This window comes from Triturus cristatus, chromosome 12 (assembly GCF_964204655.1).
Source record: "Triturus cristatus chromosome 12, aTriCri1.1, whole genome shotgun sequence".
Lineage (NCBI taxonomy): Eukaryota > Metazoa > Chordata > Amphibia > Caudata > Salamandridae > Triturus > Triturus cristatus.
Window position 1 is genome coordinate 401749108 of NC_140595.1, and position 16419 is coordinate 401765526.

Sequence of the window (16419 nt, forward strand, 5' to 3'; positions counted from 1 at the left end):
TACTTCCATCTTGACAAATTGTATTCAGGCACAGACTCCGACTATAAGGTAGTGAGGACATTCTGATGCTGTGAACGTCTTTTTAAAGCTTAAAGGAATGATTGTGAGTTTTGCTTACCATATAAATTGGTAAAATGATGCCGTTTGCCGGAAGACTTCTTTTTTTTTTTTTTCTTCAGTCTCGGCAATGCAGAGAAACTCGGGTGGCAAACACTGCCACTGGTGGTCATTCAGTATAATCTGCAGATGGAAAAGTCCACTGTTAGCACATTTACATTAAGCAATAGAAAAAAAATCTTGATTTTTATAAAGGGTAAACAGATCAATACTGTGGAGACTGTATTATTGTGAAAATCAACAGCTCATTAGAAAATAAAATCTCAATTTGTGTTTTTAACCTCCTATACTTCTCTGCACCCATGTCTCATTTGCTAACAGTCTCTAAACAACTGTAGCACGTACATTAGGACGTAGGTAAATAGATCTGTTTGCCATCCAAGTGGCAGCGTACCCTTCTCACTTTATTTGGTTTAGGATATGTTATGCCAGTAGCAAGTAAGACAGCTGATAAGTTGAGAGGGGGGGTTTGCTACACTTAATGGGAATAATAAAAACTATGAATAGCATAATTACCATCTTCATTTTAGCCAATTGCTACCAGTTCAGCAATAGTGAAGGTCAGACTCCTGTGCTCAAACTTGCGTTTATACACATTTAGAAGTCTCAATAAATGCCATACTTTCTTACATCTTACCATTCTTAGTTTTCAGTTGGGCATCCTGTCTAGCCTGCTACTCATTTCATTACCAAGAAAAATGTATCCTACTGCATGCTAGGTAACCGAGTGGCCTTCATCTCAGACAACATCTTGCTTTCGCTTTATGATGTAAGCTTGCTAGGCAACAGAGTGTCCCTCATGTCAGACAACATCTTGCTTTAGCTTTATGATGTCAGAGCGGCACTGGACCAATTGTCCTTGTGGAAGCTGACCACACAGGAGGATGAGAGATCAGACATCTGTATTCATGACTACAAGGCAAATAGGAGGGGGAATGGTAAAAGACTATGAACCACTCAATGCACTGGAGCCTTTTTGAAAGTGGGATGGAGATGGATACAAAAAAGGAGATCATCATTAACAACAATCCATCTTGAGTATCAGAGTCCAACACACAGAGTGCAGGGGAAGAGGCTACATAAGCTTCCTTCCTTCAGAACGTAGCACTATCGTTCTAAAGTGAGATAGTGCATTTCAGCCTCAAAGGCAGCAATTTCCTCAAATGGAACATTGCTAGCACCAGAATATAAAAGCAGGCTTTAGTAGCGTTGGAGGCAGTCAGTCTTTTATTAACTATCATGACCAACACAACGTGATTCATATTACTTCCATCTTGACAAATTGTATTCAGGCACAGACTCAGACTATAAGGTAGTGAGGACATTCTGATGCTGTGAACGTCTTTTTAAAGCTTAAAGGAATGATTGTGAGTTTTGCTTACCATATAAATTGGTAAAATGATGCCGTTTTTCGGAAGACTTCTTTTTTTTCTTCAGTCTCGGCAATGCAGAGAAACTCGGTTGGCAAACACTGCCACTGGTGGTCATTCAGTATAATCTGCAGATGGAAAAGTCCACTGTTAGCACATTTACATTAGGCAAAAGAAAAAAAATCTTTATTTTTATAAAGGGTAAACAGATCAATACTGTGGAGACTGTATTATTGTGAAAATCAACAGCTCATTAGAAAATAAAATCTCAATTTGTGTTTTTAACCTCCTATACTTCTCTGCACCCATGTCTCATTTGCTAACAGTCTCTAAACAACTGTAGCACGTACATTAGGACGTAGGTAAATAGATCTGTTTGCCATCCAAGTGGCAGCGTACCCTTCTCACTTCATTTGGTTTAGGATATGTTATGCCAGTAGCAAGTAAGACAGCTGATAAGTTGAGAGGGGGGGTTTGCTACACTTAATGGGAATAATAAAAACTATGAATAGCATAATTACCATCTTCATTTTAGCCAATTGCTACCAGTTCAGCAATAGTGAAGGTCAGACTCCTGTGCTCAAACTTGCGTTTATACACATTTAGAAGTCTCAATAAATGCCATACTTTCTTTCATCTTAGTTTTCAGTTGGGCATCCTGTCTATCCTGCTACTCATTTCATTACCAAGAAAATGTATCCTACTGCTTGCTAGGTAACCGAGTGGCCTTCATGTCAGACAACATCTTGCTTTAGCTTTATGATGTCAGAGCGGCACTGGACCTATTGTCCTTGTGGAAGCTGACCACACAGGAGGATGAGAGATCAGACATCTGTATTCATGACTACAAGGCAAATAGGAGGGGGAATGGTAAAAGACTATGAACCACTCAATGCACTGGAGCCTTTTTGAAAGTGGGATGGAGATGGATACAAAAAAGGAGATTATCATTAACAACAATCCATCTTGAGTATCAGAGTCCAACACACAGAGTGCAGGGGAAGAGGCTACATAAGCTTCCTTCCTTCAGAACGTAGCACTATCGTTCTAAAGTGAGATAGTGCATTTCAGCCTCAAAGGCAGCAATTTCCTCAAATGGAACATTGCTAGCACCAGAATATAAAAGCAGGCTTTAGTAGCGTTGGAGGCAGTCAGTCTTTTATTAACTATCATGACCAACACAACGTGATTCATATTACTTCCATCTTGACAAATTGTATTCAGGCACAGACTCCGACTATAAGGTAGTGAGGACATTCTGATGCTGTGAACGTCTTTTTAAAGCTTAAAGGAATGATTGTGAGTTTTGCTTACCATATAAATTGGTAAAATGATGCCGTTTGCCGGAAGACTTCTTTTTTTTTTTTTTCTTCAGTCTCGGCAATGCAGAGAAACTCGGGTGGCAAACACTGCCACTGGTGGTCATTCAGTATAATCTGCAGATGGAAAAGTCCACTGTTAGCACATTTACATTAAGCAATAGAAAAAAAATCTTGATTTTTATAAAGGGTAAACAGATCAATACTGTAGAGACTGTATTATTGTGAAAATCAACAGCTCATTAGAAAATAAAATCTCAATTTGTGTTTTTAACCTCCTATACTTCTCTGCACCCATGTCTCATTTGCTAACAGTCTCTAAACAACTGTAGCACGTACATTAGGACGTAGGTAAATAGATCTGTTTGCCATCCAAGTGGCAGCGTACCCTTCTCACTTCATTTGGTTTAGGATATGTTATGCCAGTAGCAAGTAAGCCAGCTGATAAGTTGAGAGGGGGGGGTTTGCTACACTTAATGGGAATAATAAAAACTATGAATAGCATAATTACCATCTTCATTTTAGCCAATTGCTACCAGTTCAGCAATAGTGAAGGTCAGACTCCTGTGCTCAAACTTGCGTTTATACACATTTAGAAGTCTCAATAAATGCCATACTTTCTTACATCTTACCATTCTTAGTTTTCAGTTGGGCATCCTGTCTATCCTGCTACTCATTTCATTACCAAGAAAAATGTATCCTACTGCTTGCTAGGTAACCGAGTGGCCTTCATGTCAGACAACATCTTGCTTTCGCTTTATGATGTAAGCTTGCTAGGCAACAAAGTGTCCCTCATGTCAGACAACATCTTGCTTTAGCTTTATGATGTCAGAGCGGCACTGGACCTATTGTCCTTGTGGAAGCTGACCACACAGGAGGATGAGAGATCAGACATCTGTATTCATGACTACAAGGCAAATAGGAGGGGGAATGGTAAAAGACTATGAACCACTCAATGCACTGGAGCCTTTTTGAAAGTGGGATGGAGATGGATACAAAAAAGGAGATTATCATTAACAACAATCCATCTTGAGTATCAGAGTCCAACACACAGAGTGCAGGGGAAGAGGCTACATAAGCTTCCTTCCTTCAGAACGTAGCACTATCGTTCTAAAGTGAGATAGTGCATTTCAGCCTCAAAGGCAGCAATTTCCTCAAATGGAACATTGCTAGCACCAGAATATAAAAGCAGGCTTTAGTAGCATTGGAGGCAGTCAGTCTTTTATTAACTATCATGACCAACACAACGTGATTCATATTACTTCCATCTTGACAAATTGTATTCAGGCACAGACTCCGACTATAAGGTAGTGAGGACATTCTGATGCTGTGAACGTCTTTTTAAAGCTTAAAGGAATGATTGTGAGTTTTGCTTACCATATAAATTGGTAAAATGATGCCGTTTGCCGGAAGACTTTTTTTTTTTTTTTTCTTCAGTCTCGGCAATGCAGAGAAACTCGGTTGGCAAACACTGCCACTGGTGGTCATACAGTATAATCTGCAGATGGAAAAGTCCACTGTTAGCACATTTACATTAAGCAATAGAAAAAAAATCTTGATTTTTATAAAGGGTAAACAGATCAATACTGTGGAGACTGTATTATTGTGAAAATCAACAGCTCATTAGAAAATAAAATCTCAATTTGTGTTTTTAACCTCCTATACTTCTCTGCACCCATGTCTCATTTGCTAACAGTCTCTAAACAACTGTAGCACGTACATTAGGACGTAGGTAAATAGATCTGTTTGCCATCCAAGTGGCAGCGTACCCTTCTCACTTCATTTGGTTTAGGATATGTTATGCCAGTAGCAAGTAAGCCAGCTGATAAGTTGAGAGGGGGGGTTTGCTACACTTAATGGGAATAATAAAAACTATGAATAGCATAATTACCATCTTCATTTTAGCCAATTGCTACCAGTTCAGCAATAGTGAAGGTCAGACTCCTGTGCTCAAACTTGCGTTTATACACATTTAGAAGTCTCAATAAATGCCATACTTTCTTACATCTTACCATTCTTAGTTTTCAGTTGGGCATCCTGTCTATCCTGCTACTCATTTCATTACCAAGAAAAATGTATCCTACTGCTTGCTAGGTAACCGAGTGGCCTTCATGTCAGACAACATCTTGCTTTCGCTTTATGATGTAAGCTTGCTAGGCAACAAAGTGTCCCTCATGTCAGACAACATCTTGCTTTAGCTTTATGATGTCAGAGCGGCACTGGACCAATTGTCCTTGTGGAAGCTGACCACACAGGAGGATGAGAGATCAGACATCTGTATTCATGACTACAAGCCAAATAGGACGGGGAATGGTAAAAGACTATGAACCACTCAATGCACTGGAGCCTTTTTGAAAGTGGGATGGAGATGGATACAAAAAAGGAGATTATCATTAACAACAATCCATCTTGAGTATCAGAGTCCAACACACAGAGTGCAGGGGAAGAGGCTACATAAGCTTCCTTCCTTCAGAACGTAGCACTATCGTTCTAAAGTGAGATAGTGCATTTCAGCCTCAAAGGCAGCAATTTCCTCAAATGGAACATTGCTAGCACCAGAATATAAAAGCAGGCTTTAGTAGCATTGGAGGCAGTCAGTCTTTTATTAACTATCATGACCAACACAACGTGATTCATATTACTTCCATCTTGACAAATTGTATTCAGGCACAGACTCCGACTATAAGGTAGTGAGGACATTCTGATGCTGTGAACGTCTTTTTAAAGCTTAAAGGAATGATTGTGAGTTTTGCTTACCATATAAATTGGTAAAATGATGCCGTTTGCCGGAAGACTTCTTTTTTTTTTTTTTCTTCAGTCTCGGCAATGCAGAGAAACTCGGTTGGCAAACACTGCCACTGGTGGTCATACAGTATAATCTGCAGATGGAAAAGTCCACTGTTAGCACATTTACATTAAGCAATAGAAAAAAAATCTTGATTTTTATAAAGGGTAAACAGATCAATACTGTGGAGACTGTATTATTGTGAAAATCAACAGCTCATTAGAAAATAAAATCTCAATTTGTGTTTTTAACCTCCTATACTTCTCTGCACCCATGTCTCATTTGCTAACAGTCTCTAAACAACTGTAGCACGTACATTAGGACGTAGGTAAATAGATCTGTTTGCCATCCAAGTGGCAGCGTACCCTTCTCACTTCATTTGGTTTAGGATATGTTATGCCAGTAGCAAGTAAGCCAGCTGATAAGTTGAGAGGGGGGGTTTGCTACACTTAATGGGAATAATAAAAACTATGAATAGCATAATTACCATCTTCATTTTAGCCAATTGCTACCAGTTCAGCAATAGTGAAGGTCAGACTCCTGTGCTCAAACTTGCGTTTATACACATTTAGAAGTCTCAATAAATGCCATACTTTCTTACATCTTACCATTCTTAGTTTTCAGTTGGGCATCCTGTCTATCCTGCTACTCATTTCATTACCAAGAAAAATGTATCCTACTGCTTGCTAGGTAACCGAGTGGCCTTCATGTCAGACAACATCTTGCTTTCGCTTTATGATGTAAGCTTGCTAGGCAACAAAGTGTCCCTCATGTCAGACAACATCTTGCTTTAGCTTTATGATGTCAGAGCGGCACTGGACCAATTGTCCTTGTGGAAGCTGACCACACAGGAGGATGAGAGATCAGACATCTGTATTCATGACTACAAGCCAAATAGGACGGGGAATGGTAAAAGACTATGAACCACTCAATGCACTGGAGCCTTTTTGAAAGTGGGATGGAGATGGATACAAAAAAGGAGATTATCATTAACAACAATCCATCTTGAGTATCAGAGTCCAACACACAGAGTGCAGGGGAAGAGGCTACATAAGCTTCCTTCCTTCAGAACGTAGCACTATCGTTCTAAAGTGAGATAGTGCATTTCAGCCTCAAAGGCAGCAATTTCCTCAAATGGAACATTGCTAGCACCAGAATATAAAAGCAGGCTTTAGTAGCATTGGAGGCAGTCAGTCTTTTATTAACTATCATGACCAACACAACGTGATTCATATTACTTCCATCTTGACAAATTGTATTCAGGCACAGACTCCGACTATAAGGTAGTGAGGACATTCTGATGCTGTGAACGTCTTTTTAAAGCTTAAAGGAATGATTGTGAGTTTTGCTTACCATATAAATTGGTAAAATGATGCCGTTTGCCGGAAGACTTTTTTTTTTTTTTCTTCAGTCTCGGCAATGCAGAGAAACTCGGTTGGCAAACACTGCCACTGGTGGTCATACAGTATAATCTGCAGATGGAAAAGTCCACTGTTAGCACATTTACATTAAGCAATAGAAAAAAAATCTTGATTTTTATAAAGGGTAAACAGATCAATACTGTGGAGACTGTATTATTGTGAAAATCAACAGCTCATTAGAAAATAAAATCTCAATTTGTGTTTTTAACCTCCTATACTTCTCTGCACCCATGTCTCATTTGCTAACAGTCTCTAAACAACTGTAGCACGTACATTAGGACGTAGGTAAATAGATCTGTTTGCCATCCAAGTGGCAGCGTACCCTTCTCACTTCATTTGGTTTAGGATATGTTATGCCAGTAGCAAGTAAGCCAGCTGATAAGTTGAGAGGGGGGGTTTGCTACACTTAATGGGAATAATAAAAACTATGAATAGCATAATTACCATCTTCATTTTAGCCAATTGCTACCAGTTCAGCAATAGTGAAGGTCAGACTCCTGTGCTCAAACTTGCGTTTATACACATTTAGAAGTCTCAATAAATGCCATACTTTCTTTCATCTTAGTTTTCAGTTGGGCATCCTGTCTATCCTGCTACTCATTTCATTACCAAGAAAATGTATCCTACTGCTTGCTAGGTAACCGAGTGGCCTTCATGTCAGACAACATCTTGCTTTAGCTTTATGATGTCAGAGCGGCACTGGACCTATTGTCCTTGTGGAAGCTGACCACACAGGAGGATGAGAGATCAGACATCTGTATTCATGACTACAAGGCAAATAGGAGGGGGAATGGTAAAAGACTATGAACCACTCAATGCACTGGAGCCTTTTTGAAAGTGGGATGGAGATGGATACAAAAAAGGAGATTATCATTAACAACAATCCATCTTGAGTATCAGAGTCCAACACACAGAGTGCAGGGGAAGAGGCTACATAAGCTTCCTTCCTTCAGAACGTAGCACTATCGTTCTAAAGTGAGATAGTGCATTTCAGCCTCAAAGGCAGCAATTTCCTCAAATGGAACATTGCTAGCACCAGAATATAAAAGCAGGCTTTAGTAGCGTTGGAGGCAGTCAGTCTTTTATTAACTATCATGACCAACACAACGTGATTCATATTACTTCCATCTTGACAAATTGTATTCAGGCACAGACTCCGACTATAAGGTAGTGAGGACATTCTGATGCTGTGAACGTCTTTTTAAAGCTTAAAGGAATGATTGTGAGTTTTGCTTACCATATAAATTGGTAAAATGATGCCGTTTGCCGGAAGACTTCTTTTTTTTTTTTTTCTTCAGTCTCGGCAATGCAGAGAAACTCGGTTGGCAAACACTGCCACTGGTGGTCATACAGTATAATCTGCAGATGGAAAAGTCCACTGTTAGCACATTTACATTAAGCAATAGAAAAAAAATCTTGATTTTTATAAAGGGTAAACAGATCAATACTGTGGAGACTGTATTATTGTGAAAATCAACAGCTCATTAGAAAATAAAATCTCAATTTGTGTTTTTAACCTCCTATACTTCTCTGCACCCATGTCTCATTTGCTAACAGTCTCTAAACAACTGTAGCACGTACATTAGGACGTAGGTAAATAGATCTGTTTGCCATCCAAGTGGCAGTGTACCCTTCTCACTTCATTTGGTTTAGGATATGTTATGCCAGTAGCAAGTAAGCCAGCTGATAAGTTGAGAGGGGGGGTTTGCTACACTTAATGGGAATAATAAAAACTATGAATAGCATAATTACCATCTTCATTTTAGCCAATTGCTACCAGTTCAGCAATAGTGAAGGTCAGACTCCTGTGCTCAAACTTGCGTTTATACACATTTAGAAGTCTCAATAAATGCCATACTTTCTTACATCTTACCATTCTTAGTTTTCAGTTGGGCATCCTGTCTATCCTGCTACTCATTTCATTACCAAGAAAAATGTATCCTACTGCTTGCTAGGTAACCGAGTGGCCTTCATGTCAGACAACATCTTGCTTTCGCTTTATGATGTAAGCTTGCTAGGCAACAAAGTGTCCCTCATGTCAGACAACATCTTGCTTTAGCTTTATGATGTCAGAGCGGCACTGGACCAATTGTCCTTGTGGAAGCTGACCACACAGGAGGATGAGAGATCAGACATCTGTATTCATGACTACAAGCCAAATAGGACGGGGAATGGTAAAAGACTATGAACCACTCAATGCACTGGAGCCTTTTTGAAAGTGGGATGGAGATGGATACAAAAAAGGAGATTATCATTAACAACAATCCATCTTGAGTATCAGAGTCCAACACACAGAGTGCAGGGGAAGAGGCTACATAAGCTTCCTTCCTTCAGAACGTAGCACTATCGTTCTAAAGTGAGATAGTGCATTTCAGCCTCAAAGGCAGCAATTTCCTCAAATGGAACATTGCTAGCACCAGAATATAAAAGCAGGCTTTAGTAGCATTGGAGGCAGTCAGTCTTTTATTAACTATCATGACCAACACAACGTGATTCATATTACTTCCATCTTGACAAATTGTATTCAGGCACAGACTCCGACTATAAGGTAGTGAGGACATTCTGATGCTGTGAACGTCTTTTTAAAGCTTAAAGGAATGATTGTGAGTTTTGCTTACCATATAAATTGGTAAAATGATGCCGTTTGCCGGAAGACTTCTTTTTTTTTTTTTTCTTCAGTCTCGGCAATGCAGAGAAACTCGGTTGGCAAACACTGCCACTGGTGGTCATACAGTATAATCTGCAGATGGAAAAGTCCACTGTTAGCACATTTACATTAAGCAATAGAAAAAAAATCTTGATTTTTATAAAGGGTAAACAGATCAATACTGTGGAGACTGTATTATTGTGAAAATCAACAGCTCATTAGAAAATAAAATCTCAATTTGTGTTTTTAACCTCCTATACTTCTCTGCACCCATGTCTCATTTGCTAACAGTCTCTAAACAACTGTAGCACGTACATTAGGACGTAGGTAAATAGATCTGTTTGCCATCCAAGTGGCAGCGTACCCTTCTCACTTCATTTGGTTTAGGATATGTTATGCCAGTAGCAAGTAAGCCAGCTGATAAGTTGAGAGGGGGGGTTTGCTACACTTAATGGGAATAATAAAAACTATGAATAGCATAATTACCATCTTCATTTTAGCCAATTGCTACCAGTTCAGCAATAGTGAAGGTCAGACTCCTGTGCTCAAACTTGCGTTTATACACATTTAGAAGTCTCAATAAATGCCATACTTTCTTTCATCTTAGTTTTCAGTTGGGCATCCTGTCTATCCTGCTACTCATTTCATTACCAAGAAAATGTATCCTACTGCTTGCTAGGTAACCGAGTGGCCTTCATGTCAGACAACATCTTGCTTTAGCTTTATGATGTCAGAGCGGCACTGGACCTATTGTCCTTGTGGAAGCTGACCACACAGGAGGATGAGAGATCAGACATCTGTATTCATGACTACAAGGCAAATAGGACGGGGAATGGTAAAAGACTATGAACCACTCAATGCACTGGAGCCTTTTTGAAAGTGGGATGGAGATGGATACAAAAAAGGAGATTATCATTAACAACAATCCATCTTGAGTATCAGAGTCCAACACACAGAGTGCAGGGGAAGAGGCTACATAAGCTTCCTTCCTTCAGAACGTAGCACTATCGTTCTAAAGTGAGATAGTGCATTTCAGCCTCAAAGGCAGCAATTTCCTCAAATGGAACATTGCTAGCACCAGAATATAAAAGCAGGCTTTAGTAGCGTTGGAGGCAGTCAGTCTTTTATTAACTATCATGACCAACACAACGTGATTCATATTACTTCCATCTTGACAAATTGTATTCAGGCACAGACTCCGACTATAAGGTAGTGAGGACATTCTGATGCTGTGAACGTCTTTTTAAAGCTTAAAGGAATGATTGTGAGTTTTGCTTACCATATAAATTGGTAAAATGATGCCGTTTGCCGGAAGACTTCTTTTTTTTTTTTTTCTTCAGTCTCGGCAATGCAGAGAAACTCGGTTGGCAAACACTGCCACTGGTGGTCATACAGTATAATCTGCAGATGGAAAAGTCCACTGTTAGCACATTTACATTAAGCAATAGAAAAAAAATCTTGATTTTTATAAAGGGTAAACAGATCAATACTGTGGAGACTGTATTATTGTGAAAATCAACAGCTCATTAGAAAATAAAATCTCAATTTGTGTTTTTAACCTCCTATACTTCTCTGCACCCATGTCTCATTTGCTAACAGTCTCTAAACAACTGTAGCACGTACATTAGGACGTAGGTAAATAGATCTGTTTGCCATCCAAGTGGCAGCGTACCCTTCTCACTTCATTTGGTTTAGGATATGTTATGCCAGTAGCAAGTGAGTCAGCTGATAAGTTGAGAGGGGGGGTTTGCTACACTTAATGGGAATAATAAAAACTATGAATAGCATAATTACCATCTTCATTTTAGCCAATTGCTACCAGTTCAGCAATAGTGAAGGTCAGACTCCTGTGCTCAAACTTGCGTTTATACACATTTAGAAGTCTCAATGAACAAGTTACTAACCTTCGGTAACGATGTATCTGTAAGAAACATTAGTTAGTTAGATTCCTCACCTTAGAATATCCCCAGGCGTCAGACTGGATCCGGAAGATTTTTCGTCAGCAATACCCCTTGCGCGTCGCTAGGCGTCGTCTGCGGCTCCGCGTCCGTCGTCGGCGTCGTGCGCCGGGATGACGTCGTCGGAGTACTTAGACGCCGCCCTCGCGCGCTGACGTCAGTTCTTGTACATAGCCTTCCGCGCCAGGAACGCAGAGCCATGCAAAGACCGACACTGGTGCCAAAAATAAAATCTAGGGGCCTGAAAGGACAACCTTAACCCTAGATGTCAGTTCGCAGAACGGGGAGGATGGGAGGGTCGGTGAGGAATCTAACTAACTAATGTTTCTTACAGATACATCGTTACCGAAGGTTAGTAACTTGTTCATCTGAAAGAAACACGTTAGTTAGATTCCTCACCTTAGAATAGATACCCAAGCAATACCATCCCCGGTGGTGGGTCTGCGAACCAAGATCACACCAGAAAGTCCTGGAGGACAGAACGGCCAAAGAAGCCATCCCTCCGGACTTGGCTGTCAAGGCAATAATGCCTGGCAAACGTGTGTAGAGAAGCCCACGTCGCCGCCTGACAGATGTCCTGCAAAGGGACTCCCCGTCCCAAGGCAGTAGTAGCCGCCGTGGCCCGAGTAGAATGGGCGCGCAGCCCAACAGGAGGGTCCTTTTTAGCCAAGGAATAGCAGATTTTTATACACAAAACGACCCACCGAGAGATGGTTCGTTTGTGCACAGCTTTCCCCTTCTTAGCGCCCACGTACCCAACAAAAAGCTGGTCGTCCACCCGGAACTGTTTTGTGCGGTCCAGATAAAAGGAGAGCGCACGTTTCGGGTCCAGACGGTGGAGCCTCTCTTCCTCTTTGGAAGGATGCGGAGGCGGAAAGAAGGTGGGCAAGGTGACAGACTGCCCAAGGTGAAAAGGAGTCACCACTTTAGGAAGAAAGGAGGGACGAGGCCGAAGGACAACCTTGTCCGGATGAACAGATAGGAAAGGAGGCTTTGAAGATAAAGCCTGGAGCTCACTCACCCGTCTAGCCGAGGTGATGGCTACCAGAAAAGCAGTCTTTAGAGTTAGAAGACGAAGAGGGCAATTGTGAAGAGGCTCGAAGGGAGCGCACATCAGGAAGGTCAATACCAGATTCAAGTCCCACTGAGGCATTACAAAAGGGACAGGAGGGAACGTGTGTGTAATGCCTTTGAGAAAGCGTGTAACCACAGGGGACTTGAAAAGAGAAGGCTGATCAGGAAGCCGCAAGAAGGCGGAGATGGCAGCAAGATAACCTTTCAGGGTGCCCAGGGCAGAGCCCTGCCGGGCCAGAGAAAGAAGGAAGAGGAGAACCTCAGAAAGAGGGGCGGAAAGGGGATCCACAGCCTTTGCTGTGCACCATGCCACAAATTTGTTCCACCGGCAGGCGTATACCGACTTTGTGGAGGGACGCCTGGCTGCCAGAATGATATCACAGACTTCAGGAGGCAAGTCAAATGGCATCAACTGCCGCCGCTCAATCTCCACGCATGGAGGTGGAGGCTGGACAGGTTCGGGTGGAGGACCGTCCCCTGCTGCTGCGACAGAAGATCCTCCCGAAGGGGCAGACGTATCGGGGGATCGGTCAACAGACTGAGTAGCTCGGGATACCAGTATCTTCGTGCCCAATCCGGAGCCACCAAGATGACTTGGGCCCGGTCGCGCCTGATCTTCTTCAGCACTCTGGGCAGAAGTGGTATAGGCGGAAAGGCGTACAACAGACCGCAACTCCACTCGTGACGAAAAGCGTCGCCGAGCGAGTGCCGCCTTGGAAATTCCAACGCGCAGAACTGCTGACATTGCGCGTTCTCTTCGGTGGCGAATAGATCTAACCAAGGCTCTCCCCACTGCTGAAAGAGGCCTTGCACCACTTCGGAGTTCAGACGCCATTCGTGATCCATCATGCACCGGCGGCTGAGTTCGTCTGCTCTGGCGTTCAGAGAGCCCGCCAGATGTTGAACCACCAGGGTGACGCCCTGGTGTTCCAGCCATGTCCAGAGGCGCAGAGCCTCCTGACAAAGGGTCCACGACCCCACCCCGCCCTGTTTGTTGCAGTACCACATGGCGGTGGTGTTGTCCGTGAACACCTGCACGACACTTCCCCTGACAGAGGGAAGGAAGGCTTTCAGTGCAAGCCGGATCGCTCTCAACTCCAACAGGTTGATGTGGAGACGAGACTCCGCCGGAGACCAGAGGCCTCTGATCTCCGCCTCTCCCATATGGCCACCCCAACCCAGGAGGGACGCATCCGTCACTACGACATGCTCCGGTTGGGGAAGGGAGAGGCTCTTGCCCTTGACCCACTCGCGGTCCGTGAGCCACCACTGCAACTGCTGTGCAGTGCCCTCCGAGATCAAGACATGGTCGGACAGGTTGCCGTGATGCTGGGCCCACTGAAACTTCAGGTCCCACTGCAGAGCCCGCATGCGCCGCCTGGCGTGATGCACTAGTAGGATGCAGGAGGCCATCAGCCCCAGAAGCCGCAACACTAGCCTGACCGAAATCCGGGATAGAGGCCGAAAGATGGGAATCAGGGCCTGTATATCCCGGACCCGCTGTTCCGGTGGATGGACCCGGAACTGCGCCGAATCGAGAACCGCTCCGATGAAGAGGAGCTTCTGAGAGGGACTCAAGTGTGACTTCGGCACGTTGATGGAAAACCCCAGCAAATGCAGGAGATCCGCCGTAGTCTGGAGGTGGGAGACGACTGCCTGGGGCGAGCCCGCCTTCAACAACCAGTCGTCGAGATAGGGGAAGACTGGGACCCCTGATCTGCGCAGATGAGCTGCGACCACCGCCATCACTTTCGTGAACACCCGAGGGGCACTGGTGAGGCCGAAGGGGAGCACGGTAAACTGAAAGTGCTCTTGGCCCACCGTGAACCGCAGGTAACGCCGGTGGGCCGGCAGGACGGGGATATGGAAATATGCGTCCTGCAAGTCCAACGCTACCATCCAGTCTCCAGGGTCTAGGGCAGCTAAAACCTGAGCCAACGTTAGCATCTTGAACCTTTCCTTTCGGAGGAAGGCATTGACGTTCCGGAGGTCCAAGATAGGGCGCAGGCCCCCCTTGCCCTTCTTGGGAACCAGAAAGTAGTGGGAATAACAACCACGACCTACTTCTGGACTCGGAACGCGCTCGACGGCCCCCTTGGCCAAGAGAGCCGAAACTTCCTCGCGGAGAAGATCCAAATGATCCCCCGAGATACGGTGGTGCTGTGGTGGCATGGCTGGAGGGGTCGTCTCGAAGGGGAGGGAGTAGCCCCTTCGGACGATTTGCAGCACCCACCTGTCCGATGTTATGGACCGCCAGTGGAGCAGGTGATGGCGAACTCTGCCGCCCACTGGCGTGGTATGGGCCTGAAAGCTCGGACTAGGAAGGCTTTGAGGCGGATGCTGCCGGGGTGGATGTGGGCTGACCACGTCGGCCTCCATTTCCGCCACGGCGGAAGCCACGTCCGCGACCGCGCGCAGGTTGGTTCTGCGGCTGGTGGCTCTGCGGACGTGAGGAGGCGCCCCTTCCTTGGCCACGAAAGGGGCGAAAAGCGGAGGTGTGCGCCCGCGGAGCCGAGAGGCCCAAGGACTTGGCCGTAGCCCGGGAGTCCTTAAAGCGGTTCAGCGCACTGTCCGCCTTCTCACCAAACAGGCGAGTGCCATCAAAGGGCATGTCCATGAGGGTGTTCTGGACATCCCCGGAAAATGACGTGGACCGCATCCAGGCGTGGCGGCGGAGCGCCACCGTGGTGGAAATCGCCCGACCTAGCGAGTCCGTGGTGTCAAGCCCACATCTTATGGCGTGCCGTGCTGCATCCCTCCCATCGGCCAGAGCCTGGGAAAGACGCGTCCGGACCTCCTGCGGACACAGGGGCAGCACGTCCTCCACCGTATCCCACAGAGAATGGGAATAACGGTCCAAGAGACAGGCGGTATTTAAAGACCGCAGGCCCAAACTAAGGGACGAGAACAGTTTCTTGCCAAACTGCTCGAGCCTCTTGGAATCCCGGTCCGGCGGAGCGGTCGGGAAGGAGGATTGGGAAGTAGAGGCCTGGATAACCAGACTCTCGGGGGTGGGGTGTTGGGACAGGAAGCTGGGGTCGCCCGGAGCAGGGCGGTGGCGCCTGGCAACGTTCCTATCCACAGGAGGAACTGTGGAGGGCTTGGACCAGGTGCCCTGCAGAACGTCAGTGAGGGCCTCGTTAAACGGCAGCAGAGGCTCAGTGGAGCTTGCTGAGGTTTGAAGCACCTCAGTGAGGATGTTGGTCCTCACAGCCACGGCAGGCAACTCGAGCCCAAGGGCCTCAGCCGCCTTGCGCAGCACCACAGAAAATGCTGCACCCTCCTCCGAAGCCACGGTCGGAGGAGAAGTGAATCCAGCGTCTGGCGAGGTGTCCAGCCCGCTGGCCTCCCCCAGTTCATCTGCCCAGTCCTGAGAAAGCTGTGACTGAACAGCCAGAGGGTCCTCGAACCCCTCCCAGTCGCCCCCTTCTTCCGATTCCTGATAAACAGGAGGAATGATCGGAACCGGACTGTAGAGATGGTAGGTCTCTAGCGGCGTCGGATGCGGCGTCGGCGGACGCCGTGCCGGCGTCGGGTCCGGATGAGGGCTAAACTGGGGCGTCGGCGTCACAGGCGTCGGCGTCGGCGGCGCCGGTGACGGCGTCGGTGGTTCAGGCGTCGGCGCCGGTGGAGGAGTGACAAGGGCAACCGGCGTCGACTGGGGCCCAGGCATGGGCCCCGCGGGGACCTGCGGCGTCGAGACCGGAGTCGTCGACGGCGCCGGGGCC

General features: G+C 45.2%; 1 protein-coding gene across 1 annotated transcript in view; it reads right to left on the reverse strand.

The window, feature by feature from the left end:
* LOC146776021 (uncharacterized) overlaps positions 1-16419 on the reverse strand; it is a 62510-nt gene that overhangs the window by 14643 nt on the left and 31448 nt on the right. Inside the window, exons 24-31 of the mRNA XM_085638332.1 lie at positions 10939-11060; positions 9631-9752; positions 8250-8371; positions 5564-5685; positions 4184-4304; positions 2802-2923; positions 1500-1615; positions 119-240 (exon numbers count right to left, since the gene is read on the reverse strand). The gene's annotated coding sequence lies outside the window, so the exon portion shown is untranslated. The remainder of the gene's footprint in view (positions 1-118; positions 241-1499; positions 1616-2801; positions 2924-4183; positions 4305-5563; positions 5686-8249; positions 8372-9630; positions 9753-10938; positions 11061-16419) is intronic.